Source organism: Rousettus aegyptiacus, unplaced genomic scaffold (genome assembly GCF_014176215.1).
Source record: "Rousettus aegyptiacus isolate mRouAeg1 unplaced genomic scaffold, mRouAeg1.p scaffold_m13_p_6, whole genome shotgun sequence".
Classification (NCBI taxonomy): domain Eukaryota; kingdom Metazoa; phylum Chordata; class Mammalia; order Chiroptera; family Pteropodidae; genus Rousettus; species Rousettus aegyptiacus.
Genome location: NW_023416309.1, coordinates 90,143,107 through 90,151,211, shown reverse-complemented (window position 1 = coordinate 90,151,211; position 8,105 = coordinate 90,143,107). Strand labels below are relative to the sequence as shown.

General features: G+C 41.5%; 1 pseudogene; it reads right to left on the bottom strand.

The window, feature by feature from the left end:
* Positions 1–6,836: 6,836 nt before the first annotated feature.
* On the bottom strand, positions 6,837–6,959 carry LOC118604271 (annotated as a pseudogene).
* Positions 6,960–8,105: the final 1,146 nt, after the last annotated feature.

The window sequence follows — 8,105 nt, the reverse complement described above, 5'->3', positions numbered from 1 at the left end:
CTCATCAACGGGACAAGTAATAAGTGTTGGAGAGATTGTGGGGGAAAAGGAACCCTCATACACTGCTGGTGGGAATGTAAATTGCTACAGCCACTATGGAAAACAGTGCAGAGGTTCCTCAAAAAATTAAGAATAGAATTACCATATGACCCAGCAATCCCTCTTCTGGGCATCTACCCCACCAAATTTGAAAACATCTGTAAAGATATATGCACCCCGATGTTCACTGCAGCATTATTCACAGTGGCCCAGATATGGAAACAACCAAAGTGTCCATAAATAAATGATGAGATAAAGAAGGTGTGGTGCATATATACAATAGAATACGTCTTAGCCATAAGAATGGATGAAATACCGCCACTTGCGGCAACATGAATGGACCTTGAGATAATCATGCTAAATAAAATATGTCAGAAAAAGTTGAAAACCGTATGATTTCAGTCAGATAACACTGAAAGCAACAAACGAACAAGACAGACTCATAGACACAGACAACAGTTTAGTGGTTACCAGAGGGGAAGGGGGTGGGAGGGAGGTAGATAAGGATAAAGGGGGTCAAATATATGATGATGGAAGGAGATTTAACTGGATGGTGAACATTCAATGCAATATACATATGATGTATTATTGAAATGTACACTTGAAACCTATAAATTTATTTGCCAATGTCACTCCAATAAATTTAACAATTTATGTCACAAATACTCAGTTGTTCCCTGTAAGCAATTTCTAGTTTGTCGCTTTTTTAAAAAAATTATTTTTTCAATTAGTTTCAAGTATACAGTACATTGATTAGACATCTATATAGTTCATAAAACGATCCCCCCAATTGCTCCCTCCCTCCCCTGACCCTCTACCTAACCAACATATTAATACTAATTGCATTCCCTATGCTGTGCTCCCCATCCCTGTGACCATCCATCAGCTACTAATTTGTACTTATTTAACCCTTCACCCCATTCTCCCAGCTGCCCCAACTCCCCTCCCCTCTGTCACCAGATTGTCCACTATATTGGTGAGTCTGTTTTTGGTTAATTTGTTCTTTTTATTCCTTAGGTTCTGTATATAAGTGAAATCAAAGCAATATCTTTTTCTATCTCCTTGTATTCTGAAGTGAGTCTCTAATAGGCAACGTGTAGGGGTCTTGTTTTCCTTTCCATTCGTCCACTCTATTTTTATTTATATATATTTTTTTTCACTGTATCTTTAGTTGAGCACTTAGTTCTTTTTCATCTGAGGTACTTATTGATAGGAATGTAGTTGTTACCATTCTTTATTCCTGTTTTTGATACATGTTTTTTCTTCTTAAAAAGTCCCTCCAACATTTCTTGTAATACTGGCTTGGTGGTGATAAATTCCTTTAGCTTATTTTCGTCTGGGATGGTCTTTATCTGTCTCTCAACTCTAAATGATAGCTTTGCTAGATAAAGTATCCTTGGTTGTAGATCTTGGGTCTTCGTCACGTCAAATATTTTTTGCCAAGCCCTTCTGCCCTGTATAGTTTCTTTTGAGAAATCAGCTGCCAGTCTTATGGGTGCTCCCTTATAAGTAACTATCTGTTTTTCTCTTGCTGCTTTTAATATTCTTCTGTTGTATTTAATCTTTAGCTTTTAAATTATGATGTGTCTTGGTGTAGGCTTCTTTGTAGCCCTGATTTTTGGAATTCTCTGGGCTTCCTGGAGTTTTATGTCCATTTCCTTCACCAGGTTAGGGAAGTTTCTCATCATTATTTCTTCAAACAGCTGTTCAACATCTTGATTTTCTTTAGTTACACTGATCAGATGGATATTTGGACCCTTAATAGTGTCCCATATGCTCCTTAAATTATTTTTATAGTCTTGGCATCTCATGTCTCACCATTCTGATTGAGTGTCCTTGGCTTTCCCATCCTCTAGATAGGGCATTTAATCCTTTTCCTTATTCATTTTGTTTATTCCTTTGTTTATTCCATTTAATATACTTCTCATCTCAGATAATGTGTTATTTGTGTCAAACTGGTTCCCTTTTACAATTTCCATTTCTATTTTTATGTTTTTTTTTATCTCTTTGTTGAAGTTCTTACTGAATTTATTATCTACACTTCCCAAAAGTTCATTGCGCATCTTTGTAATGAGTGTTTTGAACTCTGCATCTGTTAGATTACTTGACTCTATTATATCTGGATCTCTGTTCCGTTCTCTCATATGGTTTCTGCTTCTTTGTCTTCCCATTTTGGCTGCCTTTCCATGTCTGTTTCTATGTACTAAGCAAAGCTCCTAAGTCTCACGGTCTTATTAGTGTGGGTTTGTGAAGTAGGTGTCCAGTGCCACAGTCCTGAGTTTGGCTGCAGGCCAAACTTAGCCCAAGCTTCTACCCCTCTAAGTCCACCTGTTTAGACTCGGCAAGTAATCCATAGCTTCTTTGCTTATAGTTGCCTCAAAAGGCCACACCAGAAACCAAGGCTAGCTGTTTCCAGTGTGAGTCTAGGCGCTGCTCAGCAAAGAGCACCTGACTCGCTGAGGATATACCTGGATGTGGCTTGGGTGGAGCCGTGAGATGGGGGAGGTGGGGTTTCAAGGAATCCTCTGGGTGGAGCGACCTCTGTTATCCAGTTGGACAGTGTCATGGCTATGGCGGCGCTATGTCCACGCACTGGGTTTGGGGAGGGCTCAACAGGGAACAATGGATACCTCTAGCACTTTGTACAGAGCGAGCCTCCCCTTGGCCCTCCAACAATGTCTCCCTATAAGTCCCTGGTGCCCCCTGCTCACAGCAGAATCTGCACCAGTGCTCAGAGCGAGCAGGTCCATCACCGCAAAAATCTGCTCACTGACGCACCCCTTTTTAGAGGCGTCTGCTGCTGCCACAGCCTCCATCTCATTCAGCTGCTCAAGACCAGCCAGCCCCACGTCCTCACCCCATCCTACCTTCTGCTTTTGCAGGGTGCTTTCTTGGATTTCTCCCTATTTGTATAGTTCGTTTATCTAGATCTCAGGCGATTTTTCCTTGCTGCTGCTCCTTGTTTCTGTCACAACTTTGGATGGTCGCCAGAGGGGTGGACAGAGCCTCCATCATCTATGCCATTTTTTCCCCCTCAGTTTATTGCTATTATAAACATTGCTCTGGTGACTCACCCCAATAGTTATTCATATTGGCATGCACATCCTTATAATTTTCTTACAATAGATTCCTAAGGTCGTAATTGTTTAGTCAAAGGATTGCAACATTTCTTTAAAATTAAAATGATGAGTTTGAGATTTTTAAGTTTTAATTTGTGGCTCAAAGTCTGCATAAGGAATCTGATGGCTTCTGTGACAACCCTGAAATAACTACCTACAGTAGTTGTGCAGCTGAGATTCTCAAAATCGAACAAAGTCAATTCCTGCAGAATGCGGAGAAAGAGTTAATAGCAGGTTATAGCTACATGACCAGCCCCTTTGAACCTGAGACTAAAACAGGCTTCCTCAGGCAGAGACACTGCATACTTTCCCTGTGGTTCACTGTTGGACCGAGAGCATCCCATGTGCCCTTGGACAAGGAAGAACACAAGAGGCCTGTGTTGGAGCCCCCTGGATTTCAGCAGTGCTGTTTCTGCCAGGTATCCTTTGCTGGAAACATTTTTAGCTATAACTAGTTAACTAAGTCTTGTGAATCCTTATAGCACTGAATTACAGCACAGATTGAGCTCTCAGCCTCACAGGGTCTCTTTTGTTAGAAGTTAGGGTATTGGTTCATTTGGACAGATTCCAATGAAGCTAGAGACCTCAAACCTTTTTTTTTTGCCTCCAGAGGCAGCCCTTCCCTCCCTGCCTGAGGGAGTTAATCTTCTCTTCCCCTAACATCCTGAAACCAATTCCTAGACTCATCTGAGACTCCTCTTCCTGCAATATTACAGTCTCTCAACCCACACCCATGCCTTCATGGGGAATTCCCTATGATCAGTTGACTGAGGAAGAAAAATTTCAATCTTGGCTTTCAGCTACTCTGCATGAGCTGCATGAACCACCTGAAACTGGACAGCACAGCACTCACTAAAGCCCATCTCTGAGACAGCTTGAAAAATGGTGGTGAAGGGGAACCCTCCCCGTGGATAGAATTTGGAGGAGTGCACCTGTTTGTTCATTTTTGCCTGGTAGGAGAAGTGGCCAGAAGAAAGGGTGGGAAGGGGACATGCCCGGAGAGGGAACGGAAGCTCCAGGCTCCTCCTCCCATAGCTTGCCCTATACATTTCTTCCACTTAACTAGTCCTGAGTTGTATGCATTGTATTTGCTTAAAAAAGATAAATAAACTTGAAGATCTAATTGGCTTTATTAAGCAACTCATGAATGAATCCAGCAGCAAGCATCTCATCTAGCAATTAGAAGAGTGCTCTTAGGGGTTGGGCAAAATGGAAAGATTTTCATAGGCAGAAGGAGGGTAGAGCAAGATGGTATTAGCAAAAGAAAGGATCGTTTCAGTCCAGGACATCCTGTGGGGCTAAGGAAACTACAGGGGTTTTATCTTGTAACTTACCTTACTAATGCTAATCAGGAGGTTTCAGATCTGTTAGGGGACATATTCTTTGTTTGCTTTTGTAGGGGCAAACGACTCCATTTGGAGGTTGTTATTTCTTTTATTTTAACATAGTAAAGCAGTTAATAGTAAGTAAAGCACTTTCCTGAGCTGTTCTAATTAACTGACTTTGGAGAGTGGTTTGTGGGAACCCCGGAATTTGGAGCCAAAGTGGACAAAAGTGTGGGTACCTTAGTCACCCATTTGCGATTGGTCTCTGAAGTAAGGACAGGCTTTAAACCTGTGGAATCTGACACTAACTCTGGGTAGTTAATGTCAGAATTTCATTGAATTGTAGAGTACCTAACTGGTGTTGAAGAATTGGAGAACTGGTTGTTGGTGTGGAAAACCCACACACATTTGATATCAGAAATACTGTGAGTAAAAACAGCTCTTTATGTCAGAACCCATGGGATTTTCTAAAATGTTCCTTGGTCACCAAAACATGTGGTTTGGGCAGATTAAAAATGAAAGGGTAGGGGATAAGGAACCTTTAATTCCTGGGTAGCTACGTGTTCACCCATGGTAAGGAGCAGTAGCTGCGCCAAGATAAGTTCTTAATGGTAAAAAACTACCAACTCCCAAGGGAGTTGGCTTACTGGATGCATAAGAAATGCAAATGAATAAGAAAAAAATAAACAATATACAATCCCTTGGTTATTATTATCTGTGATGGCTAAAACGAAATTAAAAGAGAATTCTGGGTCAGACTTTGATGCTGAACGAAGCTAAGATTCCTATCAGTCAGAGCTTCAGCTGCTAGCCTCAAAGCTGTCCCCAAAAGGAAGGATTATGCAGGAACGACAGAGCAACTCTAATACCTGTTGTCACCAAGGAGGTGGTCCATATCGAGGAAGAGCAAAACCAAGAAACAATTGAAACCAGGGGGTACAGTGTGAAGGATCTGTGTCATTTTGTGGATTGTGGTATCATCAGCTTCCTAAAGAACCTTTAGGTTCTGCTAAAATGGATTAGGAAAGTCAATAATATGGCGGCAGTGTCTTTGGTTTTGAATGCTACAGAGTGGAAAAGCATGTTTGGGTTGATGGATAGGAAAATCACAGATGGCTGTTGTTAAGGAGAAAACCACAAGCCTCAAATGGAGTCACCCGTGCTAAAGCCCATGACATTGAACTTAGGTTTCATACCTGCCCTAATTCCAGTTTCAACCCTCTTCAGGAATGTAATCTGAATTAGTCAGTCTGTAATTTTCTGGTCAATACCAATGAGCTCATCTGTTAGGAGGCCCTCTGCACCCTCCCCGCAAAGGAATCTGGTAATCTGCCTGATAAAACCCCCATATTCTCCTAAAGGAAAGTAACCTTGCCTGAACAATTTTTTTTTTCCTTTTACTAATAACTTTCTTGCCCTGCCCAGTTTCTGCCTAGAAAAGCCTTCCATAGTATATGGCTTTTTTGAAGCACCTCTCTACTTGCTAGATGGGATGCTGCTTGATTCATGAATCGTTCAATAAAGTCAATCAGACCTCCAAATTACTCGGTTGAATTATTTTTTTAATAACTGTACAAAGTCTGGACACCTAGCAGGTTATTATTCCCAAGGAAACAGCCAGGCTGGTGGACTGATGAAAGTCACTGTAAGGTCTGTTTATCTGAGAAGGGAGACAGTCTGACTCCCTATAAGTGCCAGTGAACACCCCACATGAAGTAGCTGAACTGCCTCATATGCAAGTCATGTAGGACTGGCTTTATGATAGCCAGGATTGTCATCCACTGAATATGCCTATTTCCCAAGCCATGGTAAATGCTGTGGTTAAGGGGGCCCTTTTTTTTTTTATGGGTATCCTATAGAACCTTACTGCTGCAAAACCAGCAATAATACCAGAAGCTTTATTGAATTTGCTGTCTTAGCTTCCCCTCATGGGTTTTATAGATGCTAATAAAAACATTAGATTAATTATCAAAAAGGTGAGGAGAGGCAGAGGGGAAGGTCAAAGAACTCATCCCAGCAGGGTGGCAATCTTTAGAAATGAGATCAATAAAATGACATTGACAGGATTAAAATGAAGATTTTAATACAGCACCATTGAAGGTTGGGCGGACACAAGGACCACCCTGTTAGGCCCCAAACAAGCATGCTCTATTTACTGCAGTTTGGAGAAATTTTTAGAATTTAAAACGCTGGCAGACAAACCGCCCTGGAATAAATTGGGGCAATAGCTAGGCAGTTCACCAAGATATATTTATTTATTTATTTTATTTTTATTTTTATTTTAGGCAACACAACCCTTGGTTGACCTCACAGATTGCAAAGACCTTATCGTTTTACAATCCCTTATTTTTTAGGCCTACAGCATCTGGTCTTCCTAGGTGGTCGGTCTCCCATCCAAGTACTAACCAGGATTGACCCTGATTAGCTTCCAAGATCAGATGGGATCGGGCTTGTTCAGGGTGGCATGGCCGTAAACAGTTCACCAAGATAAAGACTGTTAAAGTAACCAGATTAGGTGCAAGAGGAAGTCACTCATGCTAAACCCCATGTCAGCAAACCAAAACTAAATTTAATACTAAATTTCTATGCTGGGCTCTCCCAGAAAAGAAAGGCCTAGGTTACCTAATCAGTGCTTGCCTACTCAGCCCAAGACACCTGTCCCATCTCTAAGACTTCCTTTCACTCCATTTGAGGAAAGTGACTCTGCCTTAACCAATCGGCAAATGCCCAGTATAACTTCCTTGTTCCTGCCCCCTTCTGCTTATAAAATCTCTTGCCTTGTACAGCTCTCTGGAGCTCCTATATATCTGCTAGATTGGATGTTCCCCAATCCATGAATCTCTGAATAAAGCCAATAAGATCTTTAAAATTCACTCCATTGAATTCTGTTCTTTAACAAGACTGACAAACAGGCCGGAGTCCCTAGGCTCATCCCCTTGCTGGGCACCCACCACCTTATGTACTTGAGTGGGTAAAATGATCGTGGGAACGAAGAAAAGAAGTTCCTTGACATGGGAGCCACTTGCGCCGTGGTATCAAAAGTCATCAGTGAAGCCCTGATGCAGGCTCCAATTAGGAGAGAATATGGAAATGTAAGGATTGATAAGATTAAGATGGAGGCTGGGATGAAAATTGGAAGGTTTAAACAAGCTTTTCATAGAGAGGTTGTGTCTCCTTTACCTGAATGTTTTGTAGAAATGGATCTCATGTCTGTTTGGGGAATACCTTCCTATCTACAGCTAGGAATGTAGGATTAATGGAATTAAGGTGAAAAGTTAGATGAAAATTCATATGTTCAAAGTGGTTGCATCTCTTTTTACCTGAATGATCATGGGGATGGACATGGTGTCTGACTAGGGATCCGCTTCTGTAAAACAAAGCATGTAACTCCACCCTTCAAGGAATATTAATTGGACATGCTAAATGGGAATCAGTAAGACTGCCTGAGTCCTAACAGTATGGAGTAGAAGCTGGAGTGCTTTTATGGACAAATTCATTGTGTAATAGCTGTATGTGGGGCACAGACTGGGACTTATCACAAAAGCCTGCGAGCATCTCCCAATGCTGACTACTGGGACTTTTGTCTAGAGAACTCCCACTTGACAGGCAATTACTAGCTTGC